This window comes from Helianthus annuus, chromosome 2 (assembly GCF_002127325.2).
Source record: "Helianthus annuus cultivar XRQ/B chromosome 2, HanXRQr2.0-SUNRISE, whole genome shotgun sequence".
In the NCBI taxonomy this organism is placed as follows: Eukaryota; Viridiplantae; Streptophyta; class Magnoliopsida; order Asterales; family Asteraceae; genus Helianthus; species Helianthus annuus.
Genome location: NC_035434.2, coordinates 19603749 through 19627208, shown reverse-complemented (window position 1 = coordinate 19627208; position 23460 = coordinate 19603749). Strand labels below are relative to the sequence as shown.

Sequence of the window (23460 nt, the reverse complement as noted above, 5' to 3'; positions counted from 1 at the left end):
GTTTCAAACTCTCAACTAGCTCCCGAAAAGCGTCATATAGGCTTCGGTTACCAGCAAATCGAACCATTCTCTAAGCAAACTAGACGATTAAACATTTAAAATCACATAATTACATACATTAGAACCAAGTTCAATAACCTCATATCAATAGGTTCAATAACACTTGTTATATGATCTTTTTGAGTGTTTTTCGACGCTATTTAAGATGTCAATGGATTAAGCTTTCCATGAGTTATTGTGTTCGTTGAAGGTTGGGTTTTGATGCTTAAATAGAGGGAATTATGGACGAATTTTAATAGGCAAATTGGATTTAAATAATCCCAACTCACTGTTATTGGCCAATAATAATCCCAACTCATTTAATCACCAATAATAATCCGAACTATTCCCTTTTGTTTGTAAAATACTCCCAGTTAAAAAAACACTAACTAGGTTAAAAAAATTGCTGACGTGGCAAGTGACGTGGCATGCCACATCAGCAAATTTGCTGACGTGGCAGTTGATGTGACATTTTTGATGACGTGGCAGCTGACGTGGCTGTCTACGTGGCATTTTTGATGACGTGGCAACTGATGTGGCAGGTGATGTGGCATGCCACATCAGCAATTTTTTAACCTAGTTAGTGTTTTTTTAACTGGGAGTATTTTACAAACAAAAGTGAATAGTTAGGATTATTATTGGTGATTAAATTAGTTGGAATTATTATTTGCCAATAACAGTGAGTTGGGATTATTTAAATCCAATTTACCATTTTAATATTATCCTAAGTTTATGATAAAGTTGAAGAACTAGGGAAAGAAGTGTTCTTAATAATACATTCTACACATATTGAAAGTTGCTTACATTTGAATTATATGAGTTTAAGATTTTGGAAAAAGAATTAATAAGTTCTAAGAGATATAGTTCAATAGTTGGACTTGGATTTAAGTTCAAGGGAATTCAGGACTTATGTATTTTTGGGATTCTGAATCTAATTTGGGAATTGTACCTAAAGAACCAAACATTTGTACCTAACGAGCTCGGACGGATGGATGGAATGGCCGTAGGTAGACTTTCCAGCAAGATATAGGAGTTTGTAGAGATCCAGACTAATACAATTGATAGTGTATTTGAGTTGGGATGTTGTATGGGGTCAGGGATTAAGTATTCATAGTTGGAATTCATAGATTAACAGATATGTCTGGGAGTTTTCGTATATCAATATCAATATTAATAGAATAAAACGTAAAAATGGTGGGCTCCTCCATTCAAATGTTACCGTTACATTAAAAAATATTAAATTAAAAAAAAAAAAAGACCTGCCATTGTTGAGGAGATTGGAGCTGTCATTATTGAGGAGATTGCCGGAATCTCGCCTGATTCGTCGGAGAAGACAACCACCAAAGCGGCCTGTGGTTTAATGTTATTATAAAAGAATGGTGGGTCCAGGCTTTGATTATTTACAACAATGGTCCCTGTGGTTTCATGTTATTATAAAAACAACTTGAACTTAAAAAAATTCCTTTTATTTACATATCTGGTTTCATGCTTAAACCGAGATAAAAATAATAATAATTTATTATAAAATAATGTTTTTTTAAGTTTATTTTTTTAAGTTTATGTAATGTTTTTTAATATTAATGAAAACATTTTGTTAGTTTATTTGTTAAATGTTAAAAAAAAGTAGAAGATTAAAAAAAAACATAAAAGTGGTGGGGAGGACTATGACTAGGACCATCCTCCATACCCTCTAGTTTTGGGGGATGAACCATCATTGGGAGGACTATGATGTGGCGCCTACATGGCGGATCATCCTCCCTTGGAGGACCATCACCATACCCTCTAGCCTAAGTTTATCCAGTTTCGAAACGAGCTAAGATCGAAGGGTTTGGAAGTTCGGATTTAAATGATTCTTACACAAACACACACACTCTCTCTCTCTATGTGTGTGTGTGTGTGTATATATATATATATATAGTGTGAGGTTTATTGTGGAACACTGAAAAAGTGAGCAACCTGGGAACACTCTTAAAAATTTAACTTAACATGTTAAAAATTATTTTTTTCTAAAAATCTTTTTCTACGTTTCTCCTTATATATACTTGTAGAAGCATTTTTAATAAAAAATTAAAAACTAAAAATATAAAAAAAACAATTCAAAAAAGGCGAAATTTTTTTTTTAGAAAAATTATTTTTTATTCGACTAGTTTCTCCTCCTTTTCATAAAGAAAAGCGTTGAAACTTAAAAAAAAAACTGATTTTTAACATGTTCAGTTAATTCTATAAGATATAACTATTTTTTAAATATTTTTTTTATATTTTTAGTTTTTGATTTTTTATTAAAAATGTTTCTACTTGTATTTATAAGAAAAAGCGCCGAAAAAATTTAGAAAAAAATAATTTTAACATGTTAAGTATAATTTTTAAGAGTGTTCCCCTATTCCCCACTTTTTTAGTGTTCCCCAATGAACCCTCCCATATATATATATATATATATATATATATATATATATATATATACACACACACACACACACACACATAGGGAGCCGCTAAAATAGGAACCACCCCCAGTTGTAAGAACCGCGAGAACCAATATCAACCAATTAGATTCTGCCATTCAAAAGGGTAGTTTAGTCATTTACCATTAAATGTCATTTCCATCTCTCTCTCCTCATTTAATATATTGAGACCTGTCTCTCTCACCTTTTCAATCCCATTGCCATTTTTGTATTTGTAATCCAACAATTACAATTGTTCTAATCTATCTTTCCGAAACCCATCTCTCCAAACAACACACCCCGGCGAACCCAAACCCCCACCGCCACACCCCCCACTCCGGCGGCTTACAGTTGATGTTGAAGCCCCTCATCCGCCGCCACACCCCCACTACGAATCTCTCTTTCTCTCTTATGCGACACTCTCTCTCATTTTTCTCCATTTTTTTGTGTTTGTGGGTTTTTCTAAGATAGAATGAAGAAGAGAGAGCAGGGGGAAATCAGTTGGGGCGTGTTTTGGTATCTGTGTTATGATGTTATGGTGGTGGTGACGGTTCGACGGGGTGGTGGTTGGTCGGGGTGGTGGTTGGTCGGCGGTGGTTGGACGGCGGCGATGGTTTTTAACAGTGGGTTAGGGTTTTTACACACCGTAGCAATACCTCAAGATCTGCTCAATCCTTTCCCCCAATTTGGATCCTAGGGTTTCGGCCCATCCCGATCTGGTTCGTTTATTGCTGCCGTTTCTTTGTCTCTCCGGTTCTGTTTGGTTCAAACCGTTTATGGTTCAGGTTTGAGTTTTGGGTTTGGTGTTGATGGTGCTAGTGGTGTTTGGGTGTGTCGGCAGTAATGGCGGTGGTGGTCATTCACGGTCATTGGTGGGTTCTAATTTGGTGGAAAAAGTAAGTTTTTTGGTTCAAAATTTTGGTTGAATTGGACAAGTTTTCCATCGAGTACATGTTGATGGCTGCCGCCGATTTGTGTCTCTGTCTCTTCGATAAATAGTGGGTGTTGATCCACCTCAGCCACCGATTTTGTGCCATTTGATGGCTGCCAGAGTGCGGCAAACACCCAGGTGGTTTGGGGGTTTTTGCCGGAACAACCACCGCCGGCATCGGCGCTGGTGAGTCTTTGGTTTTGTTAGCTTGATTACCTGTCTTCGGTAGTCGGTGCTGGTGCAGGTGGCTGGTGGGGGTCCAAAGGTTCGATTTTGTTTCTGTTGGATTTATTACCTGTACAGCTTGTTTGTTTTGCTTATGTTTGTTGGATTTGTTCTTTTGATTTGTGTACGGCGGTGCCCGGTGGTGCCAGTTGTGCCAACTGAAACTTTTTTTGCCGACAATTGATATTGACGATCGTTCTTGGCAGTGATGATGCAAAAAAAAATGCATATTTTGATGACGATGGCGAGGCAAGGATGGTGGAGGGTAGGTTTTTGAACGTGCAACCCCACTTTGCAGCCTCTGATTATCGGACAATCTGAGCCAAACCGTGTTTTTTTTTCCGAGATACACATTGTTTTGATGTTGTTGGTTTTTTAATTTTTTCCATCCAGTCGATATGATGATAATAATCTATCTGAGACACCTATCGAGTGCGATTTATGGGTGCGTTCGTTTTAACGTAAATCGTAAAAAGTTTTACGTAAAACGTAAAAAGTTTTGCGTAAAACGTAAAAACATAAACTTTTTTAACGTAAAAACGTAAACTTTCTTAACGTAAAAAATGTAAACTTTCTTAACGTAAAAATTTTTACATAAAACGTATAAACTTAAAAACGTAAACTTTCTTAACGTAAAAAAGTTTTACGCAAAAACGTAAACTTTCTTAACGTAAAAAAATGTTAAACCGTAAACTTGTTAACTTAGAACGTAAACTTATTAACGTAAAACATAAAAAGTTTAACGTAAAACGTAAAAACGTAAACTTTTTTAACGTAAAAGCGTAAAACGTAAAACCAAAAAACGTAAAATGTAAAAACTTTTACGTAATACGTAAAAAGTTTAACGTAAATCGTAAAATGTAAAAAGTTTAACGTAAAACGTAAAAAGTTTTAGGTAAAACGTAAATCGTAATTTTTTTTAGTAAAACGTAAAAAACCGGCGCGTAAAACGTAAAAAACGTTAATGTAAAAAACCGGCGTTAAAATATGGCGTTAATAAACGGCGCGTAAAAAAAGGCGTTAAAAAATTGGCGCGTAAAAATCGGAGTTAAAAACGGCGTTAAAAAATTGGTGCGTAAAGAACGGCGTTAAAAAATTGGCTCGTAAAAACGGTGCGTAGAAAAAACGGCGTTAAAAACGGCGCGTAAAAAAACGGCGTTAAAAAATTGGCGCGTAAAAAACGGCGCGTTAAAAAAACGGCGTTAAAAACGGCGCGTAAAAAACGGTGCGTTAAATAAACGGCGTTAAAAAAACGGCGCGTTAAAAAAACGGCGCGTTAAAAAAACGGCGCGTAAAAAACGACGCGTTGAAAAAACGGCGTTAAAATATGGCGTTAATAAACGGCGCGTAAAAAACGGCGTTAAAAAATTGGCGCGTAAAAATCGGAGTTAAAAAACGGCGTTAAAAAATTGGTGCGTAAAAAACGGCGTTAAAAAATTGGCTCGTAAAAACGGCGCGTAGAAAAAACGGCGTTAAAAAACGGCGCGTAAAAAACGACGCGTTAAAAAAACGGCGTTAAAAACGGCGCGTTAAAAAAACGGCGCGTAGAAAACGGTGCGTTAAAAAAACGGCGCGTAAAAAATGGCGTTAAAAACGGCGCGTCAAAAAAACGACGCGTAAAAAAGCCGGATGTAAAAACGTCGTGTAAAAAACCGGTGCGCAAAATTAATTGTTTTTGTCACAAAATCTGAATTTAAAATTGTTTTTAATAAAAAATCTTTTAAAAAAATAAAAAGTAATATAATAAAACTAAAAAGTAATATAATAAAACAAAAAAGTAATTAAAAAATTATAAAGAGAAAAAGACAAAAAAGTGTTATTTTACTAAACTACCCTTTTGAATTAAAAAATTAAAGACATAATAAGACAAATTGTATTTAATATTAATTTTTCTTACTTTTAATCTCATCCATTAATCTTGTTGATCTAAAGGCTAGAAAGTGGTTCCTATGGTTCTTACAACTAGAGGTGGTTTTCATTTTAGCGATCCCCTATATGCATATATACATATATATACATATATGTATATATGTATATATATGTATATATATAGGATAATGCTAGGTAGAAAACCCTCCATTTTGAGAAAACTCTAGAAAACACAACCTTCCGACTTTGAAAAAAATAACACATGTAATATATATGTTTTTAAGAGTTTTGAGCCAAAAAAATCAAAAAAGCGCATAGTGGTTTTTTTAAAAAAAATAAACAATTTTCAGCAACTTTTTCACTAACATGTGTTAGACAAAAAGTTGCTGAAACTTGTTTATTTTAAAAAAAAAAAAAAAAACACTCGGCGCTTTTTTGATTTTTTTGGCTCAAAACTCTTAAAAACATGTATGTTACATGTGTTATTTTAAAAAAAAAAAAAGTCGGGATGTTAGGTTTTCTAGGGTTTTCTCAAATTTTTAGGGTTTTCTATCTAACCTTACCCTATATATATATATATATATATATATATATATATATATATATATATATATATATATATATATATATATATATATATATATATATATATATAGGAACAGGATCAGGAGAGAACGCCTCAAAGTGTGAGAACGGTGAGAATTATTCTCAGCCACAAGATCATAGTGGTTTGTGGCTGAGATTGATGCGGTGACATTTTTGTAAATAATAGGGGTCTTAGACTACCAGGAGGGGTAAAATAGAAAGATCTAAACAAAGATGCACATGCTAATCACATGCCATTTTCCCCCATCATATTTAAACGACAATAACTTTTTTATACGTGATTATTTTTCGAAAAAAATTACACCATAAAACTCAGCGTTTTTTTTATCTTTCAATGAGTATACTATTGATATACTTTTCGAAAAAAAAATTAACTGGGTTTTATAGCGTTTTTCTGAACTGAGTGTTTTATGGCGTTTTAGACTAGGTATTTTCATGGCGTTTTTCTGAACTAGGTGTTTTATGGCGTTTTAACTAGGTATTTTCATGGCGTTTTTCTGAACTGAGTGTTTTATGGCGTTTTCAACTGAGTTTTTTATGGCGTTTTTCTGAACTGCGTGTTTTACGGTGTTTTTACAGTACAAATTATGATTTTTCTGAGCTCAAAAAATATTAATTTTGGCGGATGGCTCAAAAAATGGGTTTTTTGAGCTGTTGTAATTATTGCTCAAAAAAATAGCTTTTTTTGTTATGGCGTTTTAACTGGGAGCTCAGTGTCTTCATTGGAGTATGAATTTATTTTATTTCCAATCACATTCCCCCAAAGCTGCGTGTATGATGATAACTAATTTAATACTTGTGTTCACACTTGTTTACACTTGTTCACACTATAAGTTACACTTTGGACACTGAAAATATAGTTTTTTTTTGTTATGGCGTTTTAACTAGGAGCTGGCTCAAAAAAAAGCTGCGTGTATGAAACTAATTAAATACTTGTGTTCACACTTGTTTACACTTGTTCACACTATAAGTTACACTTTGGACCCTGAAAATATAGCATTTTTTTATGGCGTTTTAACTAGGAGCTGGCTCAAAAAAATGGCTTAAAAATAGCTTTTGAGTGTTTGGCGTTTTTCTTAATTGGTTGTTTTTATGGCATTTTATTTGAACACCCAGTTTATGTGAGTGGGTTTTTTTTTTGACAGTATTACCCCTTAGTGTAATTTAACATCAATGCCACATGTCACCACCAAAATCGTTCTCACCGTTCTCACAGTTTTCACCGTTCTCTCTAAATCCTGACTTTATATATATATATATATATATATATATATATATATATATATATATATATATATATATATATATATATATATATATATATATATATATATATATATATATATATATATATATATATATATATATATATATATATATATATATATATATATATATATATAAATAGTGGAGGGTTTTCGTGAGAACGCTAAATATTGTGAGAACTGTGAGAACGAATAAAAAACGAATCAAAACCAATTTTTTTAATACAAACCTCATTGTAATTAAGATACAACATTAAAACAAGAATTTGTAACATCAAATAATTCATTTCTCCTTTCAAAATCCCTCTTTTTAGATTTTTTACACATGTGTAAATATAAAAGATTTACACATATGTAAATGGCAAACTTACACATGTGTAAATTTTCTTTATTTACGAATTCACATAAATTTAAATGCGTTAAATTTCTAACATTGTATTCGAATAATAATGATAAGTGTAGAAAAAAAAAATGAATTTGAATTGTTTTTAACCAAGTTCTCATGGTTTTTTCATTTGTTCTCACGGTTCTCACAATATTTAGCGTTCGAATTTAAAACTCCCATATATATATATATATATATATATATATCTATACTATCTATAATATACATATCCAAAGGACTTCTTAGGTAGCGTTTGGTATGAAGGAATGGAAGGTGGAATGGAATGGATCATTCTGATGGAATGAAAAGAAACATGTTTGGTTATAACGTAGTAATGAAATGGAGCATTCCAAAGGAATGTAACTCCTTCCAAATATAATAATTTTCATTCCTTGGTATGTAGGTGTTTTTTTTTTCCATTCCTTGAAGGAATGGAAAGAAATATGTTATTATTATTATTATTATTATTATTATTATTATTATTATTATTATTATTATTATTATTATTATTATTATTATTATTATTATTATATTTATACTTATACTTTTATTTGTATTTATATTTATTAATATTTATACTAATATTAATATATATGAAAAATCGTTTATTAAATTTTTATTATTAATATATTATTATTATTATTATTATTATTATTATTATTATTATTATTATTATTATTATTATTATTATTATTATTATTATTATTATTATTATTATTATTATTAGTGAGGCAACTATATTTTTGTCGTTTTTAATACAGTTGTGTTTCGTTACTTCGTCTTTTTTTGTTTATCAAATTGTACAAAGTAATGATTCATTCTATTCACATATGAGTAACCAAACATCACAATGGAATGGAATGATCCATTTCATTCCGTTGTCCATTCCATTACCTCGTCCATTCCATTCTCTCATCTATTCCATTACCTCATACCAAAGAGACCCTTAACGTCATTGAAATTTCTTTAAAACACTCCTAAAACATAATGTACAAGTCTTTTAAGCACCAGAAAACTTCATTTTCCACTTATACCTTTCCCCTAAACTAAACATGCGGACACACAAAAAACTAGGGTTTCTCTCATCTCATTTGGTCCGCCGCTCATCCTCTCATCCTCTGCCCTCTTTCTCTCTCTATGGCGATTCCTGGCGACTTCATCAGGCCTTTCTCTCGGATCTCGCCAGATCTCTCACCAGATCTGTGAGGATTTCACCAGATCGATGAAGGTAACCTCCTGTTCTCTCTCTCTCTTTCTCAAATTCATCAACAACGCTGAACCGAGCTTTATATCAACCAGACTTTATCTTTTTGTTAATGTTACATATCGTAAGAGCTTATGAAGGTGTTGACTGAATTATGGATTGTTTTAGCCCTAAGTTTTCAAAGTTACGTTTCTGACACTATTTTTTGCGTTGTTTGAAGTTTTTCAGGTTTGAATAGATAGGGTTTTTATCGATTGGTAGATCCTTTGTGATAATCTATTTAACAAGGTTAGATTTCTAGCATTTTTTTTTTCTATTACGGTTGGTTTATTTTTAGTTTCAGTGTTATTTTTTGTGATTAGGTTATATTCATCTTTGGTTTTATATGTTTGGCTTTATGCAGCCCAATATTGGTCCGCAAATTAATGCATCAACAGTTGGGAAAGCTCTGGTTGTGGATATCTGTTGGAGCACTCCTTGGGTTTTTGATTATCTTCAACATATTCTTTATCGTAGCACTAACTTCCCTGAATCGTACGTATACGTTTGCATCACATTTTCTTCCTCAGTCTCTTGCTTTAGATTTGACTCTATGAATCTTTTCTTTCAGCCCCGGTGTGATGCTAAACCTGTGATCAGAGAGGAAAATGATATAAAGAATTCAAAAAATAACAGCTTACAGTAGGCTCAGCTGGTAATGGGTTGGGTCAGATTGTTTTTTGTAAGAAATTAGTAGTTTTATATATGAGTTACTCATTCAGTAACAATATACTTTAAGGGATGGCCAATCACATGAGCTTTGGTGGACCTCCCGTGAAAACTGAGACAGCTGAAGAAGCTGATGAACTTATGAGAGTAGATGAAAAGGCATCTGAAGTTGGTAATTTAACTGATACACTTCACATTACCTGTTTTTTATTACTTCGATGACAAGTTTGATTTTGTTATTTCAGAGGTAGAAGTTCTTTTAGCCCCTCCAAAGTTAGTTTACAGTAAATTAATCTTGCGGTGAGGAGTTTGATTCTAGCTCTAAAAGTTCGCTGACCTAATAGTAATGATTTTGTTTTTTTTTGTTTATCTAAATGCAGCTTCACTACAAAGCTATTGGTGGCTGTAGCAGACAAGTGGGATAGTCATGTTCTGGTCATGGACAAAGTTGCCCCACAAAACTGGAAGGTTTAAACAACATGTTTGGTTATTATGTTATCTTTATAGCAAACTCGGTTTTTAGCAAAATCAGCTGATCTGTGGTAAAGTGGTTTAGTCAAATAGAAGAAACAAGTGACATAGTCGGTTTTGAGCAAGACCAGTTAATCTGTCTTTTAACTATGATATTTATCAGTTTTTTATGTGGGTTTTTGTTATTTCAATCTAATTTAGAAGTTATTGATATACAGAATGGAGTCAGCTTACAGGACATGGGTCAGACAGAAGAAAGAAGGGGTTAAATCTGTTGATTTGGATGAACTTTGTAGGGAGCTTCAAACTGCTTTAGGCACAGCAAAGTGGCAGGTTGGTTTATCTTAAAGATCAGCTAATCCGAATTAATTTGTGATTAATATATGTTTAAACCATAATTGTTGAATTCAGTTGGATGAGTTTCAAAGTGCCGTTAGACTGAGCTACAAAAACAGCGTCAACGACGTTAGAACAACCCGACACAACAATTCGTTTCCGCAATATCATCCCAGATTTCCGCAGTCGAATTGACGTTAAAGGAATATTTTAGTGGGGTTTTGCAACTGAGTATACGCAGAGAATATCTCTCAAGCTGTTGGGCATTGAGAACAGACGTGCAAATCCTATGCCCAATTCTCTACAGTCCAATTCGTAGTCCCCGCTCATCCCCACTTCCCCATACATCCTTTCTGGTCATCTGGCCCCCAGAACGATCAATAAAGAAGGCAGCAGCATCTTTTCTTCCCTTACTTCTGCTGCCGATTCCGTCTTCTCCAACATCGTTCGTGCTCCAGAAGATCCGATACTCGGGGTAACTATTATTATATTTTCTACTTGATTTTTCATTGTTATGTTGTTTGTTCAGTTAGATATAGCTTTTGCGTTTTGGTTAAACAAACTCGTATGATATGATTCACATGTATGTTTTTATTTTTAATTCTTAAACAAAATGTGAAGATGTGTTCATGATCTGTTAAAGGTTTTGCCTGATTGATTTCTTTGCTTGATTTGCACATTTTATTATAACTATTTCAAGATTCATATTCATTTTAAGTTGCTGAGATACTAGGTTTGACTTACAAATAGTCAACAATTTTCCTCTTAGTTTTTTGTATGTAAATTGTGCAGATGTGTTTTGATGTAAATTGCTCTTAGTTTTTTGCTCTAGATTTAATTAATTTTTTAATGGAGTGCAGGGTGTTGCGACTGGTGGACTAAAAGATCGAAGCGCGTTCGCACATTAGAGTTGGACCGGATTCGTAAGTCCAAGAGTGTTATTGTATGTGAGCCAGACGGGCATAACCGATTGCTTGTCAAGGTAAAATGGGTAGGACAAAGGTCATAATGGCATGTTTGGAACGGGTTGTGTTGAGTTGACCCGTTCATATAGTAATTTTTTTTGACATCTTCAAGAATTAACATATGTTAGTTGAATCAGATCATAGATCTGCTGGCATTTATTAGACTGTAGTTCGTATTGACATGTAGGAAAATGTATGTTAAAAATTCCCAATTCATATGGATATTTATGCTTTATTAACATCAGAATCTTTTATCTGTAGTATTTCTCATATAATTATACAAAGAACCTAATTATCAAAGTTTTCTTGATTATTAATCTGTTTTTACATCCAGATCTACCACCTGATAAACAACAACTTGATTGGAACACAAGAATGAAAATTGCTGCCGGTGCGGCAGAAGGCTTGGAATATTTGCACAATAAAGCAAGAGGGTTAACTGAACTGGAGAGTATCTTGATCCTCTTTTCAGGTAACTCACACACCTTTTACCTACTTTGTCTCTTCCATATGAAAATGAATGGTTTAACTTAAGTGGATATGTTTTACGGCAGTACACCAGCAATTGAACGGTTGTTAAGTGGTCTATTTCAAGAGGTAATTATCACGAATACCATTCCGGTGTCTGAAAAGAACTATTTACCACAACTGACTGTCTTATTGGTAGCAAACTTACTTGGCGAGAGCATCTGGCGTGTGCATGATGATTACCCTGTAAGTAATGTTTTACATTTATATGCTTTTTCTAGAGCTGTAAAGATGGGCACTTGATTTGAGTAGTTGATTTCTTTCTTCATTTAGGATATGGGTTTTGTAAACTTTATGTTTTATGTCTGTTCAAGATTCGGTTTTTTGGGTTTTAATTTATGATATTATTCAAAATCGTTGATTTCTTGATTTCGGTATTTCTTGTTATTGTTTGATTTGATATGAAAATGTGAAGATGTGTTAATGATCTGTTAAAAGTTTTGCCTGATTGATTTCTTTGCTTGATTCGCACATTTTATAATAACTATTTCAAGATTCATGTTCATGTTAAATTTTGCTGAGATACTAGGTTTGACTTACAAATAGTCAACATTTTTGCTCTTAGTTTTTTGTATGTAAATTGTGCAGATGTGTTTTGTGTGGTCACTGCTTTAATTTTTCAATTCGATTAAGAGAATGTGTGGTCATTGCTTTTATTTGTCAACACTGAAACTTGTTCCTGTGTTGACTGTTGTCACTTGGTTGCTAAAATAAAAGAAACATTTTTAGTGAAGCATCTGGAGGTTATGCGTGTCTGGGACCTGCACAATATGCAGTAGATTGAGTCTACCAAAAATCTCACTGGTTTAAATGTTTCGTAACCAAGTGCTTGGTTGCTGTGTAGTCTGTGTGTCCTCTGGTTCCGTTACTATCTGGTTTTCTGGTCTCCGAGGTTACTTGCTGGATCTGTGGGCTTTGGGTTTGTTATACGCTCTCTGGTCTCTGGGTTTGCCACTCTGTATTTAACTTCCAATTGAGAAGATTATTCTCAGGCCCAATCCACGGGAATTGTTATGGTGACTGGGGCTGCTTAAAGCGTCTGGGCTCAGGTTGGTTTGGGCTATCGAAAGTCTACTGCGTGGGTGGGATTGGTTATTGGATCATGTTGCTGAGGGTCCAGTTATGGGTTCTCTTTGGGCTTGGTAACGAATCTGATGTTAGGCAGCTGAACACACTTTGTATGTTAAATTTGGCTGCCTTAGTGAACTTAATAGTTGGGTTTTGTATTTGCTATCCTGGCTGAGTCCTATGGGGGTGTCAAAGGCTCAGTCTGGGTTAAAAGTTTTGATATTGGCTGAGTTTTGGGCTAACGTGGCGGCCCAGGTTCTCATTTAGCTGATACTTTCTTTTAATCATGAATCTATCTAATTACTCTTTTAAAACTACGTCTACAGTCGTCAATCCTTCTTCTAAGCCCCACCTTCATATCCATATGTTTATTTTCGTGCATCATACTAACATCATATACATAAGATTATTACATGCACCATATATACTATCATTGAAATTAAACAACACACATTGATTAGATCCATCACACACATATAGAAGGATTAGTGCTTATTGTTTCAAACATTAGAACTGTGTATATGATAGGCAATAGCTTTCAGCAGTGAAATCTGGCTGCTGAGTGCTAGATATAGGCTTGTAGTTCAATGATCTTCAAGAAAGGCTAGGTATATGGATACCAGATGTTTTTGTATAAAGAATTGTTGACTGATTATGAATAGGATTTTAAAATTCATTACATGTTGACTTTGCAGGTTGAAGCTCCAAAGAAGAATGTCTATTTTTCAAAACAAACCGTTATGACTTGAACCCATCTTGACCCGGACCCATTCTAACAAGTTACCTGACCGACCTGCTTGTTTTTCCAGGTATAGTTAGGTATAGTTATGACTTTCACATTTATATCGTTACTTGAACATATCTTATGGTTAAAACAACTTTTTTTTTTTGTATTTGCAAGATGTAAACGGGTCAAACTTAGATCCATTTACCTTTGGCTTTACGTTTCTTGGGGAATTCGGATGTAGTGGAGTCTTGCATTAGATGTACACACACATCAGCAGTGCCTGTCTCTCAATATCATGGAAGTAAAATGATTTTTTTTTTGTTTTTTAAGGTTATGTAAAATTTGAGGCTTGTAAGCTGATTTTTTTTTCTGCAAATAAGTGGTAGAATGTTGTGCTTGGAATCCTATCTTTAGATTAAAAAGAAAAAAAGAAAAAAAAAGTCTCTAATTGCTAGCAACAGACTCACAAACACAACAAATATAATTTGCTTAAATGAAATGATTTTCACAAACACAAAACAAATATAATTTACTTAAATGAAATGATTTTCGTTATTTATTTATTTATTTATTTTTTCTTATTAATTTATTTAAGGTTATATAAAAAGATTTTAGATTTTTTGTTTCCTCACTTTTTAATTTATTTGTTTATCCCTTACGCAGGTTCATGGTGTTGGCTTTAAGATATTCATAACGTGATGTTCCTTAACACTTATTTTTTACAACGTAATATTTTCTTACATTTAGAATATATCGTTGTGACGCGTATTTTTATCTACTTTTCCATATTCAAAACCAGCTTTTATTGAAATGTACTTGTACGATATCCCCGCCGCAGAAGTACTATACCATATATATCATACGAGGTTTGATAAATTAACATAAAATGAGTTTGGCGTTGTAAATTGTCGCATTGAGCGGGGATGGTAACCAACTACATAGGTTTGGGTTGAGACACGTAGGGTTAAGCCCAACCTATTAACACCGTTTTGTCTTTTTTTATTATGAAGATAGTTATTATATTATGGTTGAAACACGAGTGTCAACATATGACGAATAAGAAAACTAACTTAAGTACTATACAATATATCACGACACGACTGATAAACGAGTATCCTATTGTAAATCGTCACTCCCGCCGCATCGCGCGGGTAAATTGCTAGTATATATATATATAGGGGGCTGCTAGAATGAAACCACCACGAGTTGTAAGAACCGCGAGAACTACACCCCACGGAGCGCCGTTCGCCATGATTTTTTTTTTACAAGTAGATGTGTGTATTATAAATACAGCCGTTAAAAATCATGGCGAACGGCGCTCCGTGGGGTGTAGTTTTTTTACACCACAAGTTTGGTGTTTTTAATTTTTTTTCTTTTTTCTTTTTTTTTTCACCAAACTTGTGGTGTAAAAAACTACACCACACGGAGCGCCGTTCGCCATGATTTTTTACGGCTGTGTTTATAATATACACATCTACTTGTAAAAAAAAATCATGGCGAACGGCGCTCCGTGGGGTGTAGTTCTCGCGGTTCTTACAACTCGAGGTGGTTTTCATTCTAGCGGCTCATATATATATATATATATATACTAGCCATTTACCCGCGCGATGCGGCGGGAGTGACGATTTACAATAGGATACTCGTTTATCAATCGTGTCGTGATATATTGTATAGTACTTAAGTTAGTTTTCTTATTCGTCATATGTTGACACTCGTGTTTCAACCATAATATAATAACTATCTTCATAATAAAAAAAGACAAAACGGTGTTAATAGGTTGGGCTTAACCCTACGTGTCTCAACCCAAACCCATGTAGCTGGTTACCATCCCCGCTCAATGCGACAATTTACAACGCCAAACTCATTTTATGTTAATTTATCAAACCTCGTATGATATATATGGTATAGTACTTCTGCGGCGGGGATATCGTACAAGTACATTTCAATAAAAGCTGGTTTTGAATATGGAAAAGTAGATAAAAATACGCGTCACAACGATATATTCTAAATGTAAGAAAATATTACGTTGTAAAAAATAAGTGTTAAGGAACATCACGTTATGAATATCTTAAAGCCAACACCATGAACCTGCGTAAGGGATAAACAAATAAATTAAAAAGTGAGGAAACAAAAAATCTAAAATCTTTTTATATAACCTTAAATAAATTAATAAGAAAAAATAAATAAATAAATAAATAACGAAAATCATTTCATTTAAGTAAATTATATTTGTTTTGTGTTTGTGAAAATCATTTCATTTAAGCAAATTATATTTGTTGTGTTTGTGAGTCTGTTGCTAGCAATTAGAGACTTTTTTTTTCTTTTTTTCTTTTTTAATCTAAAGATAGGATTCCAAGCACAACATTCTACCACTTATTTGCAGAAAAAAAAATCAGCTTACAAGCCTCAAATTTTACATAACCTTAAAAAACAAAAAAAAATCATTTTACTTCCATGATATTGAGAGACAGGCACTGCTGATGTGTGTGTACATCTAATGCAAGACTCCACTACATCCGAATTCCCCAAGAAACGTAAAGCCAAAGGTAAATGGATCTAAGTTTGACCCGTTTACATCTTGCAAATACAAAAAAAAAGTTGTTTTAACCATAAGATATGTTCAAGTAACGATATAAATGTGAAAGTCATAACTATACCTGGAAAAACAAGCAGGTCGGTCAGGTAACTTGTTAGAATGGGTCCGGGTCAAGATGGGTTCAAGTCATAACGGTTTGTTTTGAAAAATAGACATTCTTCTTTGGAGCTTCAACCTGCAAAGTCAACATGTAATGAATTTTAAAATCCTATTCATAATCAGTCAACAATTCTTTATACAAAAACATCTGGTATCCATATACCTAGCCTTTCTTGAAGATCATTGAACTACAAGCCTATATCTAGCACTCAACAGCCAGATTTCACTGCTGAAAGCTATTGCCTATCATATACACAGTTCTAATGTTTGAAACAATAAGCACTAATCCTTCTATATGTGTGTGATGGATCTAATCAATGTGTGTTGTTTAATTTCAATGATAGTATATATGGTGCATGTAATAATCTTATGTATATGATGTTAGTATGATGCACGAAAATAAACATATGGATATGAAGGTGGGGCTTAGAAGAAGGATTGACGACTGTAGACGAAGTTTTAAAAGAGTAATTAGATAGATTCATGATTAAAAGAAAGTATCAGCTAAATGAGAACCTGGGCCGCCACGTTAGCCCAAAACTCAGCCAATATCAAAACTTTTAACCCAGACTGAGCCTTTGACACCCCCATAGGACCCAGCCAGGATAGCAAATACAAAACCCAACTATTAAGTTCACTAAGGCAGCCCAATTTAACATACAAAGTGTGTTCAGCTGCCTAACATCAGATTCGTTACCAAGCCCAGAGAGAACCCATAACTGGACCCTCAGCAACATGATCCAATAACCAATCCCACCCACGCAGTAGACTTTCGATAGCCCAAACCAACCTGAGCCCAGACGCTTTAAAGGAGCCCCAGTCACCATAACAATTCCCGTGGATTGGGCCTGAGACTAATCTTCTCAATTGGAAGTTAAATACAGAGTGGCAAACCCAGAGACCAGAGAGCGTATACCAAACCCAAAGCCCACAGATCCAGCAAGTAACCTCGGAGACCAGAAAACCAGATAGTAATGGAACCAGAGGTCACACAGACTACACAGCAACCAAGCACTTGGTTACGAAACATTTAAACCAGTGAGATTTTTGGTAGACTCAATCCACTGCATATTGTGCAGGTCCCAGACACGCATAACCTCCAGATGCTTCACTAAAAATGTTTCTTTTATTTTAGCAACCAAGTGACAACAGTCAACACAGGAACAAGTTTCAGTGTTGACAAATAAAAGCAATGACCACACATTCTCTTAATCGAATTGAAAAATTAAAGCAGTGACCACACAAAACACATCTGCACAATTTACATACAAAAAACTAAGAGCAAAAATGTTGACTATTTGTAAGTCAAACCTAGTATCTCAGCAAAATTTAACATGAACATGAATCTTGAAATAGTTATTATAAAATGTGCGAATCAAGCAAAGAAATCAATCAGGCAAAACTTTTAACAGATCATGAACACATCTTCACATTTTCATATCAAATCAAACAATAACAAGAAATACCGAAATCAAGAAATCAACGATTTTGAATAATATCATAAATTAAAACCCAAAAAACCGAATCTTGAACAGACATAAAACATAAAGTTTACAAAACCCATATCCTAAATGAAGAAAGAAATCAACTACTCAAATCAAGTGCCCATCTTTACAGCTCTAGAAAAAGCATATAAATGTAAAACATTACTTACAGGGTAATCATCATGCACACGCCAGATGCTCTCGCCAAGTAAGTTTGCTACCAATAAGACAGTCAGTTGTGGTAAATAGTTCTTTTCAGACACCGGAATGGTATTCGTGATAATTACCTCTTGAAATAGACCACTTGACAACCGTTCAATTGCTGGTGTACTGCCGTAAAACATATCCACTTAACTTAAACCATTCATTTTCATATGGAAGAGACAAAGTAGGTAAAAGGTGTGTGAGTTACCTGAAAAGAGGATCAAGATACTCTCCAGTTCATTAACCCTCTTGCTTTATTGTGCAAATATTCCAAGCCTTCTGCCGCACCGGCATCAATTTTCATTCTTGTGTTCCAATCAAGTTGTTGTTTATCAGGTGGTAGATCTGGATGTAAAAACAGATTAATAATCAAGAAAACTTTGATAATTAGGTTCTTTGTATAATTATATGAGAAATACTACAGATAAAAGATTCTGATGTTAATAAAGCATAAATATCCATATGAATTGGGAATTTTTAACAGACATTTTCCTACATGTCAATACGAACTACAGTCTAATAAATGCCAGCAGATCTATGATCTGATTCAACTAACATATGTTAATTCTTGAAGATGTCAAAAAAAATTACTATATGAACGGGTCAACTCAACACAACCCGTTCCAAACATGCCATTATGACCTTTGTCCTACCCATTTTACCTTGACAAGCAATCGGTTATGCCCATCTGGCTCACGGACAATAACACTCTTGGACTTACGAATCCGGTCCAACTCTAATGTGCGAACGCGCTTCGATCTTTTAGTCCACCAGTCGCAACACCCTGCACTCCATTAAAAAATTAATTAAACCTAGAACAAAAAACTAAGAGCAATTTACATCAAAACACATCTGCACAATTTACATACAAAAAACTAAGAGCAAAATTGTTGACTATTTGTAAGTCAAACCTAGTATCTCAGCAATTTAAAATGAATATGAATCTTGAAATAGTTATAATAAAATGTGCAAATCAAGCAAAGAAATCAATCAGGCAAAACCTTTAACAGAGAACACATCTTCACATTTTGTTTAAGAATTAAAAATAAAAACATACATGTGAATCATATCATACGAGTTTGTTTAACCAAAACGCAAAAGCTATATCTAACTGAACAAACAACATAACAATGAAAAATCAAGTAGAAAATATAATAATAGTTACCCCGAGTATCGGATCTTCTGGAGCACGAACGATGTTGGAGAAGACGGAATCGACAGCAGAAGGGAAGAAAAGATGCTGCTGCCTTCTTTATTGATCGTTCTGGGGGCCAGATGACCAGAAAGGATGTATGGGGAAGTGGGGATGAGCGGGGACTGCGAATTGGACTGTAGAGAATTGGGCATAGGATTTGCACGTCTGTTCTCAATGCCTAACAGCTTGAGAGATATTCTCTGCGTATAATCAGTTGCAAAACCCCACTAAAATATTCCTTTAACGTCGATTCGACTGCGGAAATCTGGGATGATATTGCGGAAACGAATTGTTGTGTCGGGTTGTCCTAACGTCGTTGACGCTGATTTTGTAGCTCAGTCTTACGGCACTTTGAAACTCATCCAACTGAATTCAACAATTATGGTTTAAACATATATTAATCACAAATTAATTCGGATTAGCTGATCTTTAAGATAAACCAACCTGCCACTTTGCTGTGCCTAAAGCAGTTTGAAGCTCCCTACAAAGTTCATCCAAATCAACAGATTTAACCCCTTCTTTCTTCTGTCTGACCCATGTCCTGTAAGCTGACTCCATTCTGTATATCAATAACTTCTAAATTAGATTGAAATAACAAAAACCCACATAAAAAACTGATAAATATCATAGTTAAAAGACAGATTAACTGGTCTTGCTCAAAACCGACTATGTCACTTGTTTCTTCTATTTGACTAAACCACTTTACCACAGATCACCTGATTTTGCTAAAAACCGAGTTTGCTATAAAGATAACATAATAACCAAACATGTTGTTTAAACCTTCCAGTTTTGTGGGGCAACTTTGTCCATGACCAGAACATGACTATCCCACTTGTCTGCTACAGCCACCAATAGCTTTGTAGTGAAGCTGCATTTAGATAAACAAAAAAAAAAACAAAATCATTACTATTAGGTCAGCGAACTTTTAGAGCTAGAATCAAACTCCTCACCGCAAGATTAATTTACTGTAAACTAACTTTGGAGGGGCTAAAAGAACTTCTACCTCTGAAATAACAAAATCAAACTTGTCATCGAAGTAATAAAAAACAGGTAATGTGAAGTGTATCAGTTAAATTACCAACTTCAGATGCCTTTTCATCTACTCTCATAAGTTCATCAGCTTCTTCAGCTGTCTCAGTTTTCACGGGAGGTCCACCAAAGCTCATGTGATTGGCCATCCCTTAAAGTATATTGTTACTGAATGAGTAACTCATATATAAAACTGCTAATTTCTTACAAAAAACAATCTGACCCAACCCATTACCAGCTGAGCCTACTGTAAGCTGTTATTTTTTGAATTCTTTATATCATTTTCCTCTCTGATCACAGGTTTAGCATCACACCGGGGCTGAAACAAAAGATTCATAGAGTCAAATCTAAAGCAAGAGACTGAGGAAGAAAATGTGATGCAAACGTATACGTACGATTCAGGGAAGTTAGTGCTACGATAAAGAATATGTTGAAGATAATCAAAAACCCAAGGAGTGCTCCAACAGATATCCACAACCAGAGCTTTCCCAACTGTTGATGCATTAATTTGCGGACCAATATTGGGCTGCATAAAGCCAAACATATAAAACCAAAGATGAATATAACCTAATCACAAAAAATAACACTGAAACTAAAAATAAACCAACCGTAACAGAAAAAAAAAAATGCTAGAAATCTAACCTTGTTAAATAGATTATCACAAAGGATCTACCAATCGATCAAAACCCTATCTATTCAAACCTGAAAAACTTCAAACAACGCAAAAAATAGTGTCAGAAACGTAACTTTGAAAACTTAGGGCTAAAACAATCCATAATTCAGTCAACACCTTCATAAGCTCTTACAATATGTAACATTAACAAAAAGATAAAGTCTGGTTGATATAAAGCCCGGTTCAGCGTTGTTGATGAATTTGAGAAAGAGAGAGAGAGAACAAGAGGTTACCTTCATCGATCTGGTGAAATCCTCACAGATCTGGTGAGAGATCTGGCGAGATCCGAGAGAGAGGCCTGATGAAGTCGCCAGGAATCGCCATAGAGAGAGAGAGAGAGGGCAGAGGATGAGAGGATGAGCGGCGGACCAAATGAGATGAGAGAAACCATAGTTTTTTGTGTGTCCGCATGTTTAGTTTAGGGGAAAGGGTATAAGTGGAAAGTGAAGTTTTCTGGTGCTTAAAAGACTTGTACATCATGTTTTAGGAGTGTTTTAAAGAAATTTCAATGACGTTAAGAAGTCCTTTGTATATGTATATTATAGATAGTATATATATATATATATATATATATATATATATATATATATATATATATATATATATATATATATATATATATATATATATATAGGCTAATTATAAGGAGAAAACCCACTCCAGTTGACTAAACCCAAGAAACCCAATTGTGTGGACTAGAAATATCCACGCCATTTATGTCAAATATGAGATAAAAGGCAATTTTGGAATTTTACACTAGACAAGGAGAAGCTTTTTTTGCTGACATCCCTTCATCACCATCACACATCTCTACCTCATCCCACACACTTCTCTCTCTCTTTCTCTCTCTCTTTGAATATCTTTCTTCTTCAATACACCATTCTTTCTTTCTCTATTAACCAGATCTATCTTCTTCAACACACCTTCCACATTTGTTTTGAAAAACAATTTCTGCAACAAAGAATCAGAGTTGAAGATCCAGATCCACGATGTCTCTCTCTCTCTCTCTCTCTCTTCACAAGATCCAGATTCAGCAGCTTGAAGAAAATCGCACATGAATATGAATATGAATATGAAGATGATGATGATGATGATGAATAAGATACGAAGATGACGATGAATCAGATATGAATCTTGTTACTTTTTTTAAATTCTCTTTATATTTTTTTTATCTAAAATTACACATTTTTTGTAAGTGTTTTTAGTTGAATCAGGCATTTTAAGGTATGAAATGTGTAAAAATGTGTTATTTATGACTTCTCTCTCTCTCTCTTTATATCTTTATCTTCTATTTCATTTCCAGTTCTTAAAGATCTTCATCCAGATCTAAAAGTGATCTGAATCCAAAAGATGATCCGGTTCAAAAGATCATCATCCAGATGCTCCAACTTTTTTCTGGATATGTTTTTTTTTTTGTTCAAGAAGATGAATGTTTTTAATTTCTTGATTTATCAATTTTTTGTGTAAATTTTGTTCAAGAAAAAATGCATGTTATATTTTTCCGTGTCACACAAATAATGTACGTTTACATAAAATAGAGTGAATTGTTACACTTTTTCAGATTATTGTAAAAATAAAGTGTGTTGTTACATGCAAATTTTTTCTGGATATTTTTTTTGTTCAAGAAGACGAATGTTTTTAATTTCTTGATTGATCAATTTTTTGTGTTAAATTTGTTCAAGAAAAAATGCATGTTACATTTTTCCGTGTAGCATAAATAATGTACGTTTACATAAAATAAAGTGCATTGTTACACTTTTTTAGATTATTGTAAAAATAAGTGTGTTGTTACATTTTTTTATGTTACAAAATGATAATCAGTTTCAGAGTTAACTAGGATCATACCAGAACTTTTGAGGAACATCAACAACCTGCAAGTTGAACTGTTTACCTGTGAGCAAGAAATTTGGAAGAAGAAGAGGGTTATATGGTTACTGATATTAGCGTTAGTGATTGGCAGCTTACTTGTTTGCATTGTTTGTTGTGATTAAGAAATAGGTGGTACTTAGTTGGATTATCCTTGTTAATATGTTAATGACATTTTCGGTAGTATGTACTTGTTGATGTTTGGTTGAATATGAGAATTTACTATGTTATGGATTTTTTGGTTTTGTTTTTAACATGTTATATTTTTTTCCCTGAGATTTATGTAGACTTTTGCTGTGTTGAATCTGAGAATTTTATATGTTATGGATTTTTTGGTTTTGTTTTTACCATGTTACATTTTATTTTTGCCTCAGATTTTTGTACATGTTTGCTGTATCCGTGTTACATTTTTTTTTCACTGAGATTTTTGTACATTTTTGCTCTATGTGTGTTTGATCATGTGCTTTTGTTGATGGTTGCTTGAATATTTTTTTTTATGACAACGTTGTATATTAATTAAGAAAATTAGTATATAGAAAAATAATT

At 33.8% G+C, this 23460-nt stretch overlaps 2 long non-coding RNA genes across 7 annotated transcripts; one reads left to right on the top strand and one right to left on the bottom strand.

The window, feature by feature from the left end:
• Positions 1-8831: 8831 nt before the first annotated feature.
• LOC110909851 lies at positions 8832-14585 on the top strand. Of its 5 annotated transcripts, XR_002575685.2 has the most exons (15): positions 8832-8989; positions 9186-9253; positions 9369-9499; positions 9576-9659; positions 9744-9845; positions 9919-9973; positions 10054-10141; positions 10363-10477; positions 10556-10955; positions 11341-11462; positions 11780-11917; positions 12000-12042; positions 12113-12159; positions 13737-13850; positions 13943-14181. It is a non-coding gene; the product is annotated as an uncharacterized LOC110909851 (long non-coding RNA). The 5 variants fall into 5 exon arrangements; XR_004872175.1 differs by lacking the exon at positions 13943-14181 and adding an exon at positions 14432-14585 and having other exon boundaries at positions 12000-12159; XR_004872177.1 differs by having other exon boundaries at positions 9744-9841; positions 12000-12159.
• A 1606-nt stretch (positions 14586-16191) lies between these two features.
• LOC110902373 lies at positions 16192-21397 on the bottom strand. Of its 2 annotated transcripts, XR_004872173.1 has the most exons (15): positions 21282-21397; positions 21018-21085; positions 20771-20901; positions 20611-20694; positions 20425-20526; positions 20297-20351; positions 20127-20214; positions 19791-19905; positions 19317-19712; positions 18814-18935; positions 18360-18496; positions 18235-18277; positions 18118-18164; positions 16426-16539; positions 16192-16345 (listed from the first exon to the last, which is right to left on the bottom strand). It is a non-coding gene; the product is annotated as an uncharacterized LOC110902373 (long non-coding RNA). The 2 variants fall into 2 exon arrangements; XR_004872172.1 differs by having other exon boundaries at positions 18118-18277.
• Between the last annotated feature and the right edge of the window lie 2063 nt (positions 21398-23460).